Source organism: Equus przewalskii, chromosome X (genome assembly GCF_037783145.1).
Source record: "Equus przewalskii isolate Varuska chromosome X, EquPr2, whole genome shotgun sequence".
NCBI lineage: Eukaryota > Metazoa > Chordata > Mammalia > Perissodactyla > Equidae > Equus > Equus przewalskii.
Genome location: NC_091863.1, coordinates 55,224,193 through 55,238,615, shown reverse-complemented (window position 1 = coordinate 55,238,615; position 14,423 = coordinate 55,224,193). Strand labels below are relative to the sequence as shown.

General features: G+C 43.7%; 1 pseudogene; it reads right to left on the bottom strand.

The window, feature by feature from the left end:
- Positions 1 to 9,859: 9,859 nt before the first annotated feature.
- Positions 9,860 to 10,679, bottom strand: LOC103542613 (pleckstrin homology domain-containing family B member 2 pseudogene; annotated as a pseudogene).
- Between the last annotated feature and the right edge of the window lie 3,744 nt (positions 10,680 to 14,423).

Here is a 14,423-nt window from a genome sequence, read left to right as displayed (position 1 = left end):
AAATGTTCTTGTTCCTAGGTTTCCATCACATTGAATTAATTCAGTTTCCTGGTTATTGTGTACTTCTCTGACCATTCCTGTTTGTTCTCTTTTTTAATCTCTTCCTCCTTCCATCACTTAAATGTTAATGTTCCTCAATGTTTTGTCAAGAATTGTGAAGGGTCTGAGATGCTACCCCACTTGCAGTTAGGTACTTTATATGTATGAATGCTAAAGAAACAGGAGGCACCTGGATCAGGGAAAAGAATTTTTTATTAGCACAGCCAGATCAACAACCAGAGTAACATTGCCATGTCGGTCCTGCACACCCAGACCCAAGGTGACAGGATGAGAACTGATGGAAACTTTCCATGTGAATGGCAGGTTCCACCCCATAGATGAGGGATGGAGAACAATGGATTTTCTCCATTTATGTATAGGGGAGAGACAGCCATCCTGCTCCCTTCTGAAAGGAGAGAGAAAACCCTTTGCTCCTTGGAGACAGGATGGAAAGACTCCTGATTCTTTTTTCCTTTTCTTTTTTTTTTTATTTTTTGAGGAAGATTAGCCCTGAGCTAACTACTGCCAATCCTCCTCTTTTTGCTGAGGAAGACTGGCCCTGAGCTAACATCCGTGCCCATCTTCCTCTACTTTAGACGTGGGACGCCTACCACAGCGTGGCTTTTTGCCAAGAGGTGCCTTGTCTGCACCAAGATCCGAACCTGCGAACCCCGGGCCACCGAGAAGCGGAATGTGCGAACTTAACCGCTGCCCCACAGGCCGACCCCAGACTCCTGATTCTTACACTAACCTTTTGTAATGTTAACAAGTCTTTCCAAGGACCAGATAAGCCAGCCCTGTGTCTCCAGCTTTTACAGCTTAGAGGTGTCTTCCAGGTCTGGGCTTCACCCCTTTTGAAGTGATTAACACTTCATTAAGCCTAGGGAAATAGTGCTTCAGTCTTCCTGGCACCTTGAGAGCTTCATCTGGGGACCTAGTCCTGGCTGTAACCATTCAGATCTCTTGGAGAGATAAAGAGAAGTTTATTATCCATTTCGATCCCAGTATTTAGCTAGACAAATGGCTAGAGATCTCACCCTCATGGTACGTGAAAAGTGAAACGTGTCTAGGCAAACATTCTCTAGCTTTATATTGTATATAGCCCTGTATCTCAGGTGGCCAGGGCTTTTCACGGGGGCACTGAGAAATCCAGGGATGTTTTGTTTCTCTCTTCTGTCTTCTCATCTCACTCTACATGCTCTCCCTGGGCCATCCCACCCACTCTTGGTTTAACTGCTACCTGTATGCTAAGAGCTTCAAATATCCTACCACCTGCTAGACATCTATATCTGAATGTTCAGACACCTCAAACTCCACATGTTCAGAATGGAACTCCTCACCCCCGCCCCCAAATTCATGTATTCACTGCATTAGTTGATAGCAGCACCATCTGTGTCATACATGTGGCTGCTCTCATTATTTGAATAGCCTTTCTATATATGGAAGAACGTCCACATTATGAGCTCTGCCTCCCTCGTGTAAGAGTCAAAAGCATTTGCCAGCCTCCCTCGTAACTAGGACACGGTCACGGGACGTAGGCTCCTCTAATCAGAAGCACCTATATGAGACTCTCTTTTGGAACTGAGCAACATGAGGAACCTGGCTCTAAGTGGAGCTTCCATTTTTTTTACTATCAGGGAATTTCCAGTGTTTTCAAAGTTGACTTCTTGCAGCAGCAGCAGCAGCAGTAGCAGCTTCTTCTTGTGCTCTGGGTGGGGGCACCTGGATCATCCAGCCACTTCTGCAATGGTTTGGGGCATTGCTCCTGGAAGCTTAGCTTCTGCAGGAGAGGAAGACATGTCCTCTACCCTCTCGGTCTTTCTGGCTGGGCTACGAATTAAATTCACATGAGATGGAATAACAGAAGAAAATCAAACAAAGCTTTATAACATGTATACATGAGAGAGACTCAGGCAAACTGAGTAACTTGCCAAAATGGCAGAGGCTCTCATCTTAAATACGATCTTCAGCTAAAGGAAGGAGGATGTTGAGGCTAGTGGTTTGGGACTTCAAGGGAGTGGAAGGCAATTTACATGGAGCTGGAAATGTAAATGGGCCAACTACAGACAATGTGACCTGAAAGACACATTTTACATCACATTACAGCTATCTTATGGTGTTAGCTCCTTCCTGGAACACGCCCTTCTATTTTAAGTTCTTTTAGGCAGTTGAGGGGGAGGTCAAAGTTTCTTTCAGGGTCTTTTGCTCTTAAAAATAAGCCATTGGCCTACATCGTGGACTGTAGTTTGCTGACCCCTGTAATATTTGACTCATATAAAAACTGATATGTAAAATATGTTATAAACATAACACTAAATCAAAAACCTGTCAACCCAGCACCCAACTTAAACCCCCAAATATTACTTAATACCATTGACTCCGGACTCCTTTCCCCCACCACCCCACACCAAGGGGAGCACATTCTCAATTTTGTGCTTGTTTCTCAGCTTTTTCTTTCACAGTTTTATCAAGTATGTATGTCTCCCTAAGCGACATTTTTCCTGTGTGACACCACATTGTCTGTAATGTAAAGGACCTTGCTTTTCAAACAGGATATTTTATTCTAAGATTTATCCATGTTGTTTCTTGCAGCTGTGGTTCATTCATTCTCACTAGATAAAGTTTTAACCAAATAGAAAAAACAATAATAAGCAAACCAAACAGACACATTTTGGGGTGGCCAATTCTGATCCCCCACACTTCCAACCTCATTCTTTAGCCCTTCCAACAATTGTGGGAGCTCCTCAATATCCTTTTTAAAAAATGCCTTCTCAGCTTAGTCAACTAGAGTCAGCCGCTGTTGCTCTCATTTAACATCTCTGACAAATACACACCCCATCACACGAAACAGGAACCTGAAGTCATCCTTGACTCTTCCTCACCACCAACAGCCAATCAATCCTCGGGTCCTGTTAATTTTATCTGCTAAGCATTTCTTGATTCTGACCCTTCCTCTTTATCCCAGTTACCACTTCCCCGGTTCAGGCCCTGATAATTTTTCATCTGGACTTCTGCAACAGCCTCCTAATTAGTCCCCCTGCCTCCAGTCTTGTCCCTTTCCAATCCTGGCCTCCACACTGCTAATAGAGCGATTTATCTAAAACATATGCCTGACTGTCATTCACTTGGTTTAAACCTCACTACTTGCCACTTCTTATTTGGAAAATTTTTCCTATTACAACATGAAACCACTCATAATTATTCCCTATGCATGTGCACATAACACACACACACACACACACACATACATCTTCTATCTCTTGGCTCCATGCCTTTGCTTGTGCTGTTCCCTCTTACTAAAATGACCTTTCTTCCCCCTCTTCACTTAGCCACTTTCTGCTCATTCTTTCAAACCCCCCAGACTGTGATGGGTGACTCTCCTCCTTTATTTCCACAAGACCTTGTGCGTACATCTATCACTGAGCTTCCACAAGGCACTGCAATTGCCTATTACAGTATCTGCCTCCCCCACCTAGATTGTGAGCTCTCTGAGGGGCAAATGAGATCTGAATTCATATATATATAATCTCCTCAATGCCTGCCTCAGTGCCTGGTGTTTAGTATGCACACAATAAATGTTTGATAATTGATTCATAAATTGATTGACTCGACTCAATTCAAACATCACTTGTATGAAAATTTCTTTAGGTCTTCCCATCCTCCTATCTTCTGGACCTCTCCTAAAGCAGCTAGTGGTTCCTCTATGCACTTTGTACATTCCTCTTTCTTTCCTTTTTTTTTTTTTTTAAGATTGGCCCTGAGCTAACATCTGTTGCCAATCTTTTTTTCTTCTTCTTCTTCTCAAAGCCCCTCAGTACATAGTTTTATACTCTAGTTTTAGGTCCTTCTAGTTCTGCTATGTGGGACGCTGCCTCAGCATGGCTTGATGAGCGGTGTGTGGGTCCACACTCAGGATCCGAACCGGCGAAACCCTGGGCCACCTAAGTGGAGCGTGCGAACCCAACCACTCAGCCATGGGGCCGGCCCCCCCTTTTTTAAATTAAAGTAAAATTCACATAACATAAAATTAACCATTTTAAAGTGCACAATTCATTGGCATATGGTATATTCAACAGTGTATATTCACATCACCTCTATCTAGTTCCAAAACATTTTCATCACCCCAATGGAAACCCCCACACACATTAAGCAGTCACTTCCCATTCCTCCCTCCCCCTAGCCCCTGGCAACCACTCGTCTGCTTTCTGTCTCTATGCATTTACCTATTCTGGATATTTAATAAAAATAGAATCATACAATATGTGATGTTTGTGTCTTTTTTTCACATAGCATAGTGTTTTTGAGGTTCATCCATATTGTACCATGTATCACTAGTTAATTCCTTTTTATGGTTGAGAAAAATTTCATTGTATGGATATGCCACATTTTATTTATCCATTCACCCATTGATGGACATTTGGGTTGTTTTCACTTTTTGGCTATTGTGAATAGTGCTGCTATGAACATTTGTGTATAAGTTTTGATTTGAATGCTTGTTTTCAATTCTTTGGGGTATATACTTAGGAGTGGAATTTCTGGATCATATAGTAATTCCATTTTTTCAAAAACTTTTTGAGGAACTATCAAACTGTTTTCTACAGCGGTTGCACCATTTTACATTCCTACCAGCAATGCATGAGGGTTCTAATTTGTCTACATTCTTGCCAATACCTATTATTTTCCTTTTTAAAAAAAATATAGGGGCCAGCCTCATGGCTGAGTGATTAAGTTCATGTTCTCTGCTTCGGCAGCCCAGGGTTTCACTGGTTCAGATCCTGGGCGTGGACATGGCATGGCTCATCAAGCCATGCTGAGGCGGCATCCCACATAACACAACCACAGGCACTCACAAGTAGAATATACAACTATGGACTGGGGGACTTTGGAGAGAATAAGAAGAAAAAAAAGAAGATTGGCAACAGATGTTAGCTCAGGCGCCAATCTTTAAAAAATAAATTTTTTTTTTTTAAATTATAGCCATCCTAGTGGGTGTAAAGCTGTATCTCATTTTGGTTTTACTTGCATTTCCCTAAAGACTAGTGATGTTGAACATCCTTTTATGTGTTTGTTGGCTATTTGTATATCTTCTTTGGAGAAATGTCTATTCAAGTTGTTACTGCACAAAGGGCACGGTCTGCTTGCCGTGAGACAAAAGCCAATCATCAAGAGGCAAGATGGTGGCAGAGAAAGGGCATTTTATTATAGCTTGCTAGCAAGAGGGAAGATGGCAGAATAATGTCCAAAAGAACCATCTTAAGGGGGGCACAGAATCTTGAAGCAGTTATATAGGCCAGTGGGTTACAGAGGAAGGCTTAGCAATGTTGACCCTCTGGTGTTACAGACTAGGAGCGGCCACACCAGATAGACCGTCCGGGAGTCATCACATTCCTAAGGAACTCAAAAGAACAAAGACCATCTTATCGCAGCTGGGAAGTACCTGCGCAAGCAGGGGCCATAAAATCTACAGAGCAGGTGGATCTCCAGGAGGGTACATATCCAGCCAGGTTAGTTAGTCAGAGGTCATTCAAAGTTACAATATGGTTTCTTTTCTACAATGTGGCTTCCCTTATGTCAGCCTTGTGTTGAGCCGGTATCAAAGCTACTTGTCCATTTATTTTAGTAGACTTAATTTTTTAGTACAGTTTTAGCTTTACAGAATAACTGAGCAGATATCACGTATACTCAACCTGCCCTCTCCACCCCCACCCACTCCCACCCCTGCATCCAGTTTTCCCAATTATGAACATCTTTCAGTAGTGTGGTGCATTTGTTACAACGAGGGAACCAATATTGATACATTGGTACAGTCTAACAGTCTATGGTTTACATTAGATTTCACTCTTTGTGTTGCACATTCCATGGGCCTTGACAAATTATTGTTTATCCACCATTAAAGTATCATACAGTATAGTTTCACTGTCCTAAAAACCCTATGTGTTCCACATATTCCACCTTCGCCCTCCTTCCTCTCCTCGAACTTCTGGCACCCACTGATCTTTTTATTGTCTCCATAGATAAACTTTATTTTTTAGAGCAGTTTTATATTTGCAGAAAAACTGAGAAGACAGTACAGAGAGTTCCCCTATACCAAACATCCGGTTTACCATATTGTTAACATTTTACACTGATATGATATGTTTGTTATAATTAATGAACCAATATTGATACGTCATTATTAAAAAAAGTCCATACTTTATTCAGACTTCCTTAATTTTTGCCTAATATGTCCCTTTTCTGTTCCAGAATCCCATCCAGGACACCACATTACATTTAGTCATCGTCTTCTTTTCTTTTTTTTTTAAGGTCAACAATCACTTATTGAATTAACGTTTTCACTTATAAACATACAATTTGCAGACACAGGGAAAAATAGGTTCTGTGGACACGGAATACAAGAGACAGGGAAGCAATCAGAAAAAAGATCAACTCTAGTGGGAAAAAATGGAACTGCATTCCATGCCTGTGTCTACATAAACTTGAGAAGGAGAAAGAAAGATCACAACTGATGTGGAAAATAAACTTAGGTCATTCTGTCTCACCTGCAAGAACTTCTCCTTATGATCGATCTTGGGTCCTGGTCTGCCCTCTTTCACGGATGGTGATCTGAAACACAGCCTCTGGTCTCTCCCTTCTCTTTACCAGCTAAGACCCAAAGTTAACTCCAGGAATTAAAAGCACAGAGCTAAAAAGCAATCAGATCGGCATGTGTACAATGTCAACGGCCAACTTCCAGGTACATTATTTAAAAGTACACATGCAGGGCCAGCCCCGTGCTGTAGTGGTTAAGTCCTGCATGCTCCGCTTTGGTGGCCCAGGTTCATGGGTTCAGATCCCAGGAGTGGACCCACACCACTCACCAAGTCATGCTGTGGCAGCATCCCACATACAAAATAGAGGAAAATCAGCACAGATGTTAGCTCAGGGCCAATCTTCCTCAAGCCAATAAAAAGAGGAAGATTGGCCACAGATGTTAGCTCAGAGCGAAACTTCCTCAACAACAACAACAACAAAAAGAAATAAAAGTGCACGTGGAAATAAAATGCTTACTCAAACATGAACGAGTTCCCTCCGGCTCACTGAACTTCTTGATTTAGGATTACCTAAGTGAAGCAATCAAACGATTGGCATCTACGGGAGGTAGGCCAGGGAAATGATGTCTCAGCCCATCTTTACACTTGGTATGCATTTCACATCAGGATCTAGTCACTCGTGACAGTGAACTTCCAGTCTCAACTATGGCTGCTCAATGGGGCTGGCCCTACTGTGGACAGGGACTGAGGATGGGGGCACACACATGTGTGCCCAAGCTTCAGTCTACAGCTCTCCTCCTTCAGTCAGAGGGCAGCCAGGGGAAAACCGGGAGACTGTTTGCTTCAAGGGCATTTCAGTGACGTAACTCAATACTGTGTGGTTCCAGTAACTCCAAGTTCAAAGTTAATACCCAAATGCAACATTAAAAACTGAGTTTAATATTTTGTAAGCAAAGCGTACAGCTTTAATAATGATTACCATCCAAACAAAGCCATTCTTATTACATAGGATATAAAATCATAAAAGTAACATTTTTACCCATCAAAACCACATACATCATATCTGGCAATTTTCCACCATGTCAAACATGCAAAGAGATGACAATTACACTTCCTTTTTGCTGGAAACTGACTCTCCAGTGTCAACAAGTCTGCTAGAATCGGCTAGGCAAACAGACCTGCAGTCATCACCAAGTTCACTTGGCATCTGGCTTCACACGCAGATCTGCTTAAGTCTGCCTCAGAGATGGAGTCGGTTGGCCAGTAAAACGAAAGAGCATATGTGTATGTAACTGGCCACACAGAACAAAAAACAGAATTGGTGCTACTAGGAGTACATTCTATGGAAAATAGGGCTGCATGGAGTGTAGGAGCAGGGACCCTCCCTGTGCTAATCTGCCTTCATAAAAGTGAATTTTTCAAAGCATGCAGGACAGAAAACTGGAATAATGAGGAGCTTTAAAAATTCACATAGGGGCCGGCCAGGTGGCACAGCGGTTAAGCTCGCATGTTCCACTTTGGCGGCCCAGGGTTCGCTGGTTCGGATCCTGGGTGCGGACATGGCACCACTTGGCAAGCCATGCTGTGGTAAGCGTCCCACATATAAAGCAGAGGAAGGTGGGCACGGATGTGACCTCAGGGCCAGTCTTCCTCAGCAAAAAGAGGAGGATTGGCAGCAGACGTTAGCTCAGGGCTAACCTTCCTGAAAAAAAAGAAAATCACATAGATAAAGAAATAACAGAAACGCAGGACTGTGGATTTTCCCAAGCTTCACACATAGTTGGGCTCAAAATTAAATGGTTTAAGCTTCTCCATGACATTTGAGTCAGAAATAAAAACAAGGCTGGTGCCCTGGTCCAGTGAGTGATATCTTGAGGTCATTCACGTCCTTAGGCCTTATTTCCCGTCTGTAACCTGAGTCTCCCCCACGGCCACGCACCGTGCCACCACCGGGGCTCCACACACAGCCCAGAGCTGGGGGACAGCCACAGTGCCCCGGTCCTGCACAGGACAGGAAGTCTGCTCTTTAACAGCCTTCGGAAGGATGGAAAGGAGCATGCTCTGTGCAGTGCACTCTCTGGAAGGCCTGAGCCGGGAGCACTGGAACTGTGGCTCTCATTCCATTCTCCCCACTGCTCTCTTAATATGACTTTCTCAACAAGTAGAAAAAGAAGCTATAAGTAGGCTGAGTTGGCAATAAAAATACTCAAAGCAGATACTAAAAACATAATGTCTCTGAATAAAACAAATCTACCTCTGCATACTTGTTTGTCATTGTTTTGCCTTCTTCAAGTTTTAAGGGATAAAGCCCTAACACTCTGTGGCTCAAGCCAGTTCCTAACTTGGAGTGTTTTCCAAAGATCACTACCAAAAACAAACAAGAAGAAAACGAAGAAGCATCATTGTTAAAGGTGGAACTGCCCCCCACCCCAGGCGGAACTGCCCCCGTCATCCTGAGCAGTCAGCCTGGCTGGAGGCCTGCACAGCCCCACAGGCCGTGGGGACATCACACCACTGCCTCGGGGAGGTTCCCAGGCAGCTCACCAGCCTAGAACTCCTGAAGTAACATGCAGTCAGTTCTGTCTGAGTTTTCAAGGTTTGATGTTAAAGCAAAAGAAGCTGCAGTTTCTCTTGCCACACTAACTTACTCACTCATAGGTCACTGAGGGGGTTCAGGGCAGGCCGCCCCAAGATGCGCCACTCTGGTATGTGGATTATTTCGAGCTGAAGACAATAAGGGCTCAGACTCAGCAAGAACATTAGACCTTTCCCCCCAACTGCCTAAAAGAAATTTAAAACAAAGGCCTGTCCCCAGGACAGGCCATCACCATAGATAACTTTGGGTTCCGGTAGACTGGGAGGATCCTTGCTAAGCCCACTCTTATCAAAGTTCTATTTACCAAACATTTGCTTTTCCATTGCCATGTGGGTTGCCTTCCTCCCCTGTGAAGCCCCAAACCACTACCCTAAATGTCCCCCTTGTCTGTAGCTGGAGATACTCAAACAGGCAGCCTCGGCCAGTTGGCTGAGCTGCTCAGGTTGCCTGAGCCTCTCCCATGTATACATGTAATAAAGCTTTGTTTAATTTTCTCCTGTTATTCTGTCTCATGTGAATTTAATTCATTGTCCAGCCAGAAGGACCCAGGGCGGGTAGAGGAAATGTCTTCCTCCCCTACAGTCACCATATTATCAACCAGCATAACACTAAATTATCCCTTAAGCACTATGCCTACCTCTAAAAAGAAAATGCATTTCCTAACAGGTATGTTCAAATAAGGGATTCTGAGAGTTCCATAAGGAAATTTGAAATGAGCCAGTGTCCCCAAGAGTCCATGTTTTAGCAAAACAGCAGTCCAAAGCCTTCTCTGTGGTACTTATATGGATTAGTTATAGCTATGATGTCACTACTTTGAAAAGAACTATTAAAACCATCATTCAAAACATCACAAACAGAAATGTCCTGCAAATTATATTATTGCACACAGGGTATCAGAAGCTATGCATATCCAGATTTCAAGGACTCCAGAAGACCCAGAACAGAGACCCTAAGGCCATGCCTGTGGCTGCTCCAGCCAGCATGCCCAGTGTCAGATCACTGTCATTGTCTCCATATCGCTCACAAATGATGACCTGGTTGGCAGGCTGGTGTCCATAAAGTCCTGCATGTGGGTACTGGTAGGGTGCAGCATAAGCCTGCCTATTCGCAGCATGGACAACTTGAGTTCCTGGCGGCTATGCACCACCGTATGGACCATAGCCATATGTCTGCTCAGGGGTCGGTGCAGCATAGGCTGTGTAAGGAGGTGGGGAAGAAGCGACAGCCATCTCATCATACCTGACTTCTAAGCCAACATAAGCCGTATTTATCCTGGAATCCTGAAGCATAAATTTCTGGGCCAAACAATCTTCTGTGCTTTCTGAACAAAGACTGATAGTTCGCCCATCTCGGCGAAGAATCTGCAGCATACAGTCTTTCGGCTTCCCATCTGGAGGCTGCACATCCTGGCATTCACGCCCTGTGCAGATATTGATGCAGTCCACCAGCATGTGGACCTTATCCTCGACACTCTGCCGAGTTTGGTCATCCTAATAGATCAGGTGACCATCTGACCACAGGCCAAACTATTTCTTCCAGCGCTTCCAAATACTGCTCTGTCGCAGCAACCACCCACTCTTCACAATGCCATCTTTTCACCTGCGAACACCAGAGCAGGGGGGAGCGCAAGGACGCCACTGGGGTCCCAGACTCCGACCGCCTCATGCCAGTGTCCTGGCCGCCGCCCACGTCACAGCCCCCAGTCGTCACGCCTTCTTAGGCTCTTCTTGGCTGAGATGATTTCTCAGACTTCTCTTGTTTTTGATGACCTTTACAGTTTTGAGGAGTGCTGGTCAAGTATTTTGTAGAACGTCCTTCAACTGGGATTTTTCTGACGTTTTTCTCACGGTTACACTGGGGTTATGGGCTTTGGGGAGGAAGCCCACAGAGGTAAAGTGCTATTTTCGTGACATTACAACCATGACACACACTAGCAACATGACTTTTCACTGTCGGTGTTGATCTTGATCACCTGACTGAGGTCGTGTTTGTCAGATTTCTCTGCTACAAAGTTCCTCTTTGCTCCCCTTTCCATACTGTCCTCTTTGGAAAGATGTTACTACGTGCAGCCCACGCCTAAGGAGTGCGGCAGCATGCTCCTCCTCCTCGAGGGCAAGGTATCCACACAAATTATTTGGAATTCTTCTGCATGGGAGATTTGTCTCTTCCTCTTTATTTATCTATTTATTCAATCACTTATTCATGTCAATATAGACCCATAGATATTTACTTTATACTTTGCCCACTCCCATTTTTATGCTCAACCACTTTCACTTTCTTTTTTATGCAATTAACAGCAGTCTGGCATCAACCAACCAACCCACGGATCACAGGGTGCCTCACTTGACAGCTCTAGCACATTGTTCCTGACACTGGGGAGCCTTTCCAGGGCCCTGCAGAATGTTTTCCCTCTTATCAGAGGCAATGACAGCTCTCCGTAAGTATTTACTGAAGTTGATCTTCCCCTTGAGGTACAGATAAAAGGGTTTGGGGAGTGCCTCCTTACACTTGTCAATGAAATGAAGACTTCCCAGCCTGGAAAGAGAAAATACTTTGAAGGATGTATCAGTCAGAGTTCAACCAGAGAAACAGAACCTGTAGAAGATGTTTATTAAGAGATTTATTGCAAGAAATAGGCTCACATAGTTGTGGAGGCTGGCTAGGCGAGTCCAAAATCCATAGGGCAGTCTGTCAAGAAGGGTAAGCTGGAGCTCTTGGGCTCAGGCTGAAGCCGTTACTCACAGGAAGAATTTCTTCTTCATCAGAGAAGCCTCGGCTCTGCTCTTACGGCCTTTCAACTGATTGAATCAGGCCCACCCAGATTATCGGGGAGAATCTCCCTTACTTAAAATCAATTGGTTATGGACTTTGATCAGATCTACAAAATACCTTCACAGCAACACCAAGATTAGTTTGATTCAATAACTGGGGACTGTAGCCTAGCTAAATTAACACATCAAAAGACCATTACAAAGAAGAAGGAGGAAGAGGGAGAAGAGGGGAAGAAACAGAAGGGAAAGGAGAAGAAGGAGGAGAAGGGGGAGGAGGAGGGGAAAGAGGAAAAGGGGAGGGAAGATGCCAGGAGGTCAGCAGAGGGTTTCCATAACCAAGGTTATGATGATAAGTAGAAGAATGTGAAAAGAAAAACAAGTTGAACCAGCCATATTACACCAGAGATACAAAGCATCCTCCATGAAGGATTTATATAGGCCCACTAGACAACACGTTTTATCACATACTCCACAGAAGAAGAGGGAGGATTCTGTAAGTGGAAACAAAAAGAAGTGGAAACAGTTGCCCTCGGCAGCAGTAGCAGAGACTGTGGAGGTGGGTGGCCTGCTGCCATGGTGTTCAAGAGATTACTGGATAGAGCCTTCATGGCCAAACAAAAATGATAGTGCCATAGTCTTTGATCTAGAAATTCCACTTCGAGGGATGTATTCTATATTTATTTATTATATATACAGTCTATATATGTATTCTACATATATTCTATAAATAAATATTTGAAGTGACACATATACAAAAATGTTCACTGAAACATTGTTTGCAAGAGCCAAAAATGAGAAGTAACCTAAAAGTCCACCAGCAGGAAACTGGTTAGATAAACTGTGGTGCAGCCAGCAGTGTAATATTATGCAGCCACCAAAACAATGAGCAGCTCTATACAGACTGACCTGGAAAGATCTCCAGGACATACTGTTAAGTGAAAAGGCAAGGTGCAAAACAGTGGGCATATAATGTCACAATTTGTGTTTTTTTAAAAGGAATATATGATGCACGTTGATAAATGTATAGAATATTTCCGAAAGAATATGCAAGAAACTGATAACTGTGGCTGCCTCTAGGGAGGGAAAGTGAATTGGGGGATAGAGAGGTAGGGAAACTTACTCTTTACCATGTACTTTTTCATAGATTTTCATTTTTGTACTATACATTATGTATGCAAAAATTAAATCCGGGATCTAAAGTACTGTTGAAAGGCGATGAGGCGCCGTCTTCCCAGACTGTAAATCGGGAGGACGTCATAGCATCGATCAAACTTTCTGGCCTCTGTCTGCCCCTGGTGCCTCACCCAGGGTTGAATAGCACTTCCACAAGTCAGCTGCAAAGCCCTTCTACAGAATGATGCCTGGGCAAAATCTGGAGACCTTGGGAGCGTCAGGGGCATTTCCATCCCTTCACCCAACCGAAAGCAGAGGTTTGAGAAGAGCAGGGAGGACATGAGCAGTGGTGAATGCACAGCTATTTGACAGTGTCAGAGAAAACAATTTGGCCTTTTGGACCATGACTTAACATATTAGAATGGCAGGGTTTTAGTTGTAGAGAGAGCACATTTTATAAGGGCTAGAGTGAGCATTTACTTGGAGACATGCCAATCTGATCATATGGATTTTAAACAGAGAGCCAAGTAAGCGTTAGAAATATGTTCCAGTGAAACTAAAATTGGTTGTAATGGAGCACATTAAGAAAGGCATTTTAAAAAATGACAATAGTGGAGGTGTTGCCACCTTCACAAGACTAGAAAGGAGGTGCAAACCAATACCAGAGCTGCAGGTGCTCTGTTTCCTTCACATACACCCCCCAATCTGTTTAGCCCACTGCTTGCTTTTCACAGAACCCTTTCCTCTCTCCCCTCTGTACCTCCTGTTTCATGAGAAACAAACTACCCTACACCCTGGCTTTCTTCGCTAAACTTTCCCTTCCAGCCCTTGCCTCAACTGAACTGGGCCTCTCTCCTGAGGCTCCTGCCTTCCTGCAGACCTCTCCAGAAGGGCATTGCTTCTTTTTTCACGCTCTGTCTACCACAAAGACGAGGAGGGAGGGGGGAATAAATGAAGCTTTCTCTTTGCTCCCTGTTGCCAAGTCCATCTCTCATGGATAAACAATTTCTGTTCTTTTGAGTCTCATGGCATCTGGCTTTATAACATCTATACAACCTTAAAACCATCCTCCCAGCCTCCTTATTCAGTAATAATTTTTGAATCTAGCTTTCAGTTTTCCTTTCTACCCCATGTCCTGTCATCAGCTAGAAGACTCCAGAATTAATCTGGATGACCATCCGACTCCCCGCCTTCCCAATTTCTTGACTTTCTCAATGGCCTTCAAGAAAATATCCAAATTCCTTCGTATGATAGCATCTTTCGAATACAGTCACCAGTCTACTTTATTTCCTGATGTGCCTTCTTAGGTACTTTATATTCCAGCTATAAGAAATACTTTACAGTTTTCCACAGCCACTGTTAATTTACTTCTCC